Here is a 9,553-nt window from a genome sequence, read left to right as displayed (position 1 = left end):
AAACATGGGGTGTGATGCACTGGGTGGCTGGACACAAGGATGAAGCAGGTAGGGGTGTCTAAGAGCAGAGATTTTATAATTGGTCGGTTAATTAGTGAATATTTTTATGCAGCTATGTTCTACAACTTTGTCACTGCTGTGACTCACATAATAAATATTCAGATAATCAGGATCCCCCCCCCAATACATCAAAATGTTAACAACAGCGATCTCTATGTGGTGGGATTATGGGTAATAAAAATGATAACAGACATTAATTGAGCGTTCACTATGCATGCTAAGGACTTTACAAACATGACCTCAGTTAATATTCACAGAAACCCCCCTGAGAGAGCTGCTATTATTTTCCTTCTTTTCAAATGAGGAACCTGAGTTTTACAGAGGTTAAAATACTCACCAAGGTCACACTGGGAAGTGGCAGGGCTGGGATCTAACTCGGTGGGTCTGACTTCAGAGTCCAGACTCTTAACCTCCCACTTATTTGTACTTTCTTCCTTCATACAAAGAAAATTTATTACTTGTGACATAAAGGGGAAAAATTATTATTTCTTAAAACCACTGAGTAAAACTATCACCTTATACAGCTTTTCAAAGTCATATTCTCCAATCTGTTTATGGTCCATTTGATAAGTACCATCTATCAAAGCTTATTTCTCTGGGATTTTATTTGAAGTGGCACTTAAATTTCTTTTTAAAAATGAACATTTCAGTCAAAGGTTTTCAATCACTAACCACTGACTAGAAGCCTGTGGCATTTGCTGTTTGCAAAGTTCCTCTTTTGGTAAGAATGCTAACTCACCTCTTGCTCCTAAACTCAACACTTGATGTGGAACATTACATCAAAAACTAATGATGTAATGTATGGTGATTAACATAACATAATAAAATTAAAAACAAAAACAAAAACAAAAAACTCAACACTAAGCTCGCATAGAGAGAGCTAAACTAAAGAGGAAGGGCTAGAAACCGCATTCTGTTCTGCGGGGAACAAGAAAGATTTGGAATTTGTATTTAATCATTTGTTCAGTGGATTTTAAATATTACTTGTATAGATTTCCGTTCATTTTACATGTTATTAATATTAATGCTTTATTCATAATATTTATGTAGTAATGTGATTGTATTAGAGTTCTCCAGAGAAACAGAACCACTAGGATATATAGAGATATATATAAGAGGAGATTTATTATAGGAATTGGCTCACACAGTTATGGAGGCCAAGAAACCCACAATCGGCACTATCTGTGGTCTGCAGGCTGGAGACCCAAGAAAGCTGATGCAGTAATTCAGTCCAAGTCAATAGGCCCAAGAAGCAAGGGGAGTCAATGGTGTAACTCCCTGTCCAGGGGAGGGTAAGTCCCAGAGTCTGAAGGCTCAAGAACCAGGAGCTCCAATGTCCAAGGGTAGGAGAAGATGGATGTCCCAACTCAAAATAAAAGAGAATTCACCATTCATCCACCTTATGTTCTATTCAGGCCCTCAACAAATTGAATGATGCCTGCCAAACTTGGTGAGTGCAATCTTCTTTACTCAATCTACCAAATTAAATGCTAATCTCTTCCAGAACATCCTCAACACATACCACCTAGAAATAATGTTTTTACCTGCTATCTGGGGATCTTTGATTCCAGCCAAATTGACACATAAAATTAGCCATCACAGAAGTGCCTGGGTGGCTCAGTCAGTTAAAGCATCCAACTCCTGATTTTGGCTCAGGTCATGATCTCAAGGTCATGGGATCAAGCCCCATGTCAGGCTCTACAGTAAGCAAGGAGTCTGCTTGCGATTCTCTCTCTCCCTCTCCCTCTCTCCTTTCCCACTCTCTCTCTCTCAAATAATAAATAAGTAAATCTTAAAAAAAATTAATCATCATGGTGACCATGGATGACCTGAACAGCCCAGGCCCTAGGAAAACCACATATGTCAGGCTGTTCAAAATGTCTGTTAGGAGCCTTGAGTAGCCAACTATAGGATGGGAAAGATGATAAGAGGAGGAGCAGGGCTGGGGCATACTTCAACCCAATTTTGGGAATGATAAAGAGATAATGGAAAGAATATGGTCTCAGGAGGCAGACTAGGAAGGGCTAGTGTTTCTCCTCGGCACAGTGGTGTGGGCAGCAGCTCTGTGGCAATGTGGGTGGTGGCCAGTACAAAGGGAGCTTGCCCAAGCTCTGGTGCCTTCAAGACTGGAGTAGCTTGGCACATCAGATTCATATGTTCAGAAAGAAATAGCAGAATCCTCAGTGCCTTCCATGACCCTCTGTAGCAGCAACATCAGTCTTATTGAAGCCTGGTTAGATTTTTTTCAGTTTTCTTTCCAAGAAGCTAAAATACTGAAGACATATCTTGGACTGAATAAACCCATGGATGAAAGGACTCCAAAGGATAAAAGCAGGAATTTGATACTGAGATAATGGCCTCATTGGTACCGCAGGCTGGTGAAGCAGAAGTCCTAAGATATATTTAAAGAGCTTATGTGCTCTTTTATATGATTTCTCCACCTTAGTTTAATTGATCTTTATGGAACAGAAATGTAAGGGGTTTTTATATTTATATAATTAAGCCTATCAGCTTTGTTTATAATATTTTTATATTGCTCTCACATTAATAATAATTTAGAGCACACCCTGTATGCTAAGCATTAGGCTAAAGACTTAGATAATTTCATTCAACCCAACAATAGCTCTAACTTTGTTGCCCTTCACAACCAGGATAATAAGCCATTTTCATATCTTATAATTCTGTATTCTTTTTGTAATTTCATACATTTTTATTTACAACCTGAATGGACTAAGACCCCAGGCCCTATTGCATGGAAGTTCAAAAGACCTTATTTCCACCAATGAAATGTGAGCAGAAGTGATGTGTGCCATGTCCAGGCCAAGACTTTTTTTTTTTAAGATTTATTTATTTATTTGAGAGAGATAGAGAGTATAAGTGGGAGGGGCAGAGGGAGAGGGAGAGAGAGAATGTTAAGCAGACTCCCCACTGAGTGTGGAGCCCAATACCGGGCTCAATCTCACGACCCTGAGATCATGACCTGAGCTGAAATCAAGAGTCCGATGCTTAACCAACTGAACCACCCAGGTGCCCCCAGGCCAAGACTTTTTGGAAAAGAGTCTACCTCCTCCACACTTTATTTCCCCTTTGACCAGGTAGATGAAGAAGACAGAAGACAGAAGAAGAAGGCTATCCAGTGAACTTTCTGAAATAACGGATATATTCTGTACCTGAACTATCTCTTACGGTATCCCCTAATCACATGGGAACCTTTGATATCTGGTTAGTACAACTGGGGAATTGTGTTTTTAACTTAACCTACTCTAATACCTCTGGTAAAGTAATTCTAATTAATTTAAATTTGTTATGGAATTCATCAAATAGAGTACTTGTGGGTTGAGACTGAAAATACATGGGAAGGAAGTGGAAAATGTAAATGTTCCCTAAATTGGTAGGTCCGTTTGGCAGCAGTCAAATAATAGCCAATACTTTGGGAATCAACATACGGCAAATACAAAAAAACCTCACTACGGAAGGGGATGTCAATTTTATGAAAGGCAAGTCTATGAGAATGATCCATGTTTCATTATCCACCCTCAGGTTTCTCCAGCACCTTCCTTTAGGAGGACCTCTTGGCTCCTGGTTGCAGAGCCTGTGATTCAGAGTCAGAGCTGTGATTCAGGAGCCATATCATGGCTCCTCCTCTTATTAGATGAGTGACTGTGAGCAGGTCACCTCCCTGAACCTTAGTTTCCTCTTCCCTGTGCAGATCAGGGGTGCAGCATAATGTAATTGCACATCATTAGGATTCAATACGTGTAGCTATTCTCTATTTTTGGAGATGTCTCCACCCTCCTATGTAACAAGACTCCTTACATGGACAATGTCGAGTGCCACATGGCAACTTAATCATTTTTAAAACCTCAAAACTCTTTCAACTGAAAACAGCCTCATAACGTAACTGAGAAATATAAACACATTTTAGGAAGCAGATAAAAGGGAAGCTACTCCAAACAGTAATGTATTTGGGTCACTCCAGTTACAGATCAGAGAGATGGACGATTAATAGATCCTCCCAATAGGTCTTAGTCAGACAGCTCTCCTTGTTATCTTGGAAAGAGATTTCACTGCTTTCCTTACTTATGCTAATGGCTTGCGTAATAAAGTGCAGTCCCTTTAATCTTATAAAATAAAATTATTACGATCACAGAATGGATAACTAATGCCGGGCCCTCCACCTTTCTCCTATTTGTTACCTTGGATTTATGTGATTTGCATGCTTGTCTTCTGCTTAATAGGTAGATGTTGGACATGGCAGAAATCTGAATGACCTGAAGCTTTTTCCACGTGGTTCAGATCCAAGCTTTCATTCAAGTAAGGACTTCAAATGTTGAATATCTGGTGTGTGTCAGGTATCTACTAAGATACTGGAGGAGACCATACAGGACAGATGTCCTCAAATATACCCCGATGCAGCCCCACTTCTCAACTTCCCTGCAAATTGCCCTCCCTCTCCTTATTTGCTTATGGTTCAAAGTGATGAGGAAGGCGTCAAACAGTGAGGGGATTATAAAAGATGTTACCACACAGACAGAAGCTGACTGTATATAAGCATTTTTTAAAAATTGTTTCTCCTGTGAGCTGGGCTTTAACAACATACCGTGTTTGTCCATGACAAACTGCTTCCAGCAAGTTTTCTAAGATCCTTCGATTGATCTCCGTCAGCACGGCTTCAAGCCAGGGATCCTGAGCAGAATATAGCTTCTGAGGGGGTGGTACACAAAAATGCAAAGGCATGTGTGGCAAACACAGCTAGCTGTCCAACAAGTATCTGTGCTCCTTCTCCAGAGCGCAGGGTTGCTAAAGGAAGCAGCTGCCCAGCCGGGGAACAGTCACCCCCATCCGCACCCCCACCCCCGGAATCTAGACGCAGCCCCGTGCTTACTCCTACTAAGGGGATATAAACAGAAAGGACGTATGTCAGGTCCTGGACGAGACAGTTAAAAAGACGGTGAGCCTCCTCCACGTGCTCTCCTCTGGATGTCCAAGCTCGGGGTGACATTGGAAGTAATAGGTTGAATACTGTGAAGCCACAAAATAGAATAAGTCTGAATCCCTGAATCACTTGTCAGAGGAGAGGAGACTGCCTTACTAGGAAACACCCACACTGAACTATTTAGCAAGTGAGAAATGAACTGCATCAATGGCGGCAGCTGATTTACCTCAGTGAACAGCATGAGTATGAAAATATACTCAATACAATCCTATGTATCCTTTCCCACAATGGCATCTGACTGTGGGAGTGTACCTAGCTAGCAGAAACAATCATTTTCCTGCATCAGGCTGTAGCTAGTTCACACAAGTCTGGTGGGGTGTAAATTCGTCCAACCACTATGGAAAAGTGTTGGGCAAAATACACCAAAGCTGAACCTTTGTGTAGTCTATGACCAAACTACATGGAATTCCATCAGAAATGTGTACATATGTTCATCAAAAACATGTACTCCAACATCATCTATACAGACAATGAAATATTATTCGCCTTTAAAAGGCAGGGAATTCTGACACATGCTACAACATGGATAAACCTTGAATGATATTATGTTAAATGAAATAAGGAAGTGACAAAAAGAAAACTAACATGTGACTTCACTTATATGAGGTAACTAGAGTAGTCTAACTCATCAAACCAGAAAGTGGAATGGTAGTTGCTACAGGCTAGGGGAAGAGAGGTTTGGGGAGATGCTGTTTAATTGGTGTAGAATTTTAGTTTTGCAAGATGAGAAGAGTTACGGATATTGCTTGTACAACAATGTGAATGTACTTCACACTAGGATGGTAGACTTTCTGTTATGCATATTTTACCAAAATTAAACATAAAAGCAAAAAACAAAACATGTACTAGAATGTTCAGAGTAACATAATTCATAATAGCCAGAAACTGGAGACTTACCAAATATCCTCCAAGAGTAAAATGGATAAATCAATTGTGGGCTATTCACGCAATGGGATATTTATTATACAGCAATAAGAAATGCATGATCTGTGACATGAAATGATATGAAGAAATCTTGCAAATATAATGATATAATGTTAAGTAGAAGAAGCCAGACAGAAAAAAAAATAAAAATAAAACTATAGTATGATTCCATTTCTGTAAAGTACCAAAACAGGCCAAACTCTTCAATGTTGTTAGAAGTCAGGATAAGCATGTGGGGGTAGTAACTGAATGTAAACCAGGTGGGGGCAGGGAGTATTTCTGTACTATTATTCTATTTCAATTTAAAAGTTTTTATAACAGGACGCCTGGGTGGCTCCGTCGTTAAGCGTCTGCCTTCGGCTCAGGTCATGATCCCAGGGTCCTGGGATCGAGTCCCGCATCGGGCTCCCTGCTCTGCAGGGAGCCTGCTTCTCCCTCTCCCACTCCCCCTGCTTGTGTTCCTTCTCTCGCTATCTCTCTCTGTCAAATAAATAAATCTTTAAAAAAATAAAAAAATTAAAGTTTTTATAACAGAACTGTTGAGATAACACATTTCTAAAATTCTCTACATTTTCGGAGCGCCTGGGTGGCTCAGTCGTTAAGCGTCTGCCTTCGGCTCAGATCATGATCCCAGGGTCCTGGGATCGAGCCCCGCATCGGGCTGCTCGGCGGGAAGCCTGCTTCACCCTCTTCCATTCCCCCCTGCTTGTGTTCCCCCTCTTGCTGTGTCTCTCTCTGTCAAAATAAATAAATAAAATCTTTGAAATAAATAAATAAATAAATAAATAAATAAATAAATAAATAAATAAATAAAATAAAATTCTCTACATTTTCTCAAAAAAAAAAAAAAAAAACCTTACAGACGAAAGGGTAATGGGGAGCAGAATATGCCACTCCCCAGAAAATATGCCACTTTGGTATATTGATTATTTTGAATTAAGGTTACTTAAAAAGCAGCAGGTGCAAGAAGGGCTGTCTGACCTCCTCTGTCCCCCTGAAAGCGGGAAATAAGTCTCCCATGTGAAAGGGACATACCCCTCTACCAGGAAGGCAGAAGGGATCTGGATCACTGGAGACAGGGAATCTAAGGCTGAGAAGACCATATAAACAAACCTTGTTACTGCTTCACTAATTTGCTACCCCAAGCCCAAACCACTTTGTCTTATCAATTCTTCACAAATGTATTGTTTCTTTGTCTAAAAGGCATGAAAGCTGCCTGCTTTGGTCACTTCTTTGAGTCTCATGTTTTTATGTGCTCCCATATGTATGAAATTAAATTTTTCTCCTGTTAATCTGTCATATATCAACTTAATTATTAGACCAGGCGAGGAACCTAGAGGGGAAGAAGGGAAAAGTTTTCCTCCCTTACAAGGGGGAAAGAAGTCAAAATGCAGCCTTCTTGCCTTAGGGCAGTAGAACCTCCAAAGCAGATGAGGTAAATAAATTTTAAATTTGTATGTGAATGATCAACTCGAATTAGGACAGCTTAGAATTCCTTATAATTTTTAAACGGCCCACTTTATACAGGTTACCTACTTCCTCATCAAATTATCATTCATCTAGGAGAACCAACAAGAAATGTATTTAACAATTAAAATTCTATGGTAATTTCACACTCAACAATGCCTTGTGTTCATAATTTCAATATTAGATCTGATTGAATATGATTAAATATGGTCTGTGCCTTCCATAACGGGCTGTACCATGGATCTAAATTAACTCATTAGTAGCTAATGCTGTAGAGATCTTTCTAAATGCTAATGTTTAGCTGCCTTTGGCTCATTAATTAATTTAAAGATTGTATAATTATCAAAGCTTTTGATTCAAGTACATCTATCACTTTTTATTATTGGATAATGCTTATTTGCATGTGAGCATAAAAAATTAAATTATGTCATCCAAAGACAGGAGCAAAATATCAAATGATCATACAGGATCATTTACATACAATATGTATTTATTTGGAAAGGAAAAAACAAAAGTCGGAGGGGGATGTTCACTTGACCAGATGGGGAGTTGAGACCTTTTGTTACCAAAATAGGAGTGATGAAAACATAAGGAAGGATGGGGAAAGAGTCAATGTTAGGAGAACGTCAGTAGATACTAAACTCAGTGCACGGGAGAGAAGGGGAGTCTGGTTTAATTTGAAAATAGTCCCACCCTAAAAATCCACTCAGAGGAAAATCCAAGTCACTCTTTTGGAAACTGATCACTGGAATCTTCTTTCAAGGACTCTAAGATCACTGGAGGTTGCTTAGAAATCAGAACAACTAGAAATATAACGAGACATTTTTAGATATTTAATGGTTTTCTTACATACTCGGGGTGAGGATTATTAAGTGATAGTCACCTACAAAAAGGTGGTTTGAAATAGGTCTAGTATTCCTTCCAGGTCACTGTCATCACAAACTCAAGAGTCTTATCCTATGAACAAATTAATGTGTTATTCTCGTACTTAAGAGCAAAGGTAAGAATAAAGTACTGGAGGCGCTCTAAGGAAATGGAGAAGTGAAACTAGGAAGTGTTTTGGTAATTCCCAAACAGGAAGCCTACCTACTTCCCTATGATTTCCATCATTAGGAAATCTCATTGCAAATAAGGATAGCAGGGTGTGTACAGAGTTATAAGGAAATATTTTTTGACTGTAACTTACTGATTTCTCTACTAGTGACTGGATTAAGGGATATCACACACTATAAGTGTACAGCTCCCATGGGAAGACATCTGTGAGAGGATTTTAACCAGAGAGAGCCAGCACACACCAGATTTTAAGTGATATCTTCTCACAAATCTTTGATACCTTTTGGAGGGTTTGAGAGTGTAAAGGGGATCTCACCTTGATCATTTCTATTATGTTTGCAAATTACTTAGATGTATAGGAGGGATCACTAGGAACTAAATTAAGAGCTCTGGAAGAAAAAATCAAGATTGTGATTCAACCTGAAATCTACTGACCCAGATATGAGAACCACAGCAAGGAGGACTACAGAAGGCTTTATCTTTCCAACATTCTGTTGTGTCCTAACACTCCCAAAGCTGGACTTCCAGAGTCATGTCCAAAAATGAAAACCTATTGCTCTCATCTGAATGTTTGTATCTCCCCCAAAACTCATACGGTGGAAATCTAATCCCCAAGGTGATGGTATTAGGAGGTGAATCCTTTGCACTCATGAATGGGATAGTGGCCAGAGCTCCCCAGTCCCTCCTGCTGCTATGTGAGAATACAAGAAATCTGCAATCCAGAGGAGGGTCCTCATCCAACCATGCTGGCTGGCACCCTGATCTCAGACTTTCAGCCTCCATACCTGTGAGAAATAAATTTCTGTTGTTTATAAGCCACCTGATCTGTGATATTTTGTGACAGTGGCCCAAACAGAGTGACGTCCATTTTCCCTTATTTGTAGCAATGGCCAGTCAGGTCACACTGTGAGAAAAGTACCCATGTCTTCAGCAATCTAGACATCCAACTCTTTAGAACAGTAAATACTTGCCATATATTATGCAGAATATTTTCATGTATTCACTTAATAAATATTTACACATGAAGCCAACATGAAGTATGTATTAACTGGG

This window comes from Mirounga angustirostris, unplaced genomic scaffold, assembly GCF_029215605.1.
Source record: "Mirounga angustirostris isolate CCGP_5_RB_7025 unplaced genomic scaffold, mMirAng1.0.hap1 SCAF_1, whole genome shotgun sequence".
NCBI lineage: Eukaryota > Metazoa > Chordata > Mammalia > Carnivora > Phocidae > Mirounga > Mirounga angustirostris.
This window is presented reverse-complemented; position numbering follows the sequence as displayed.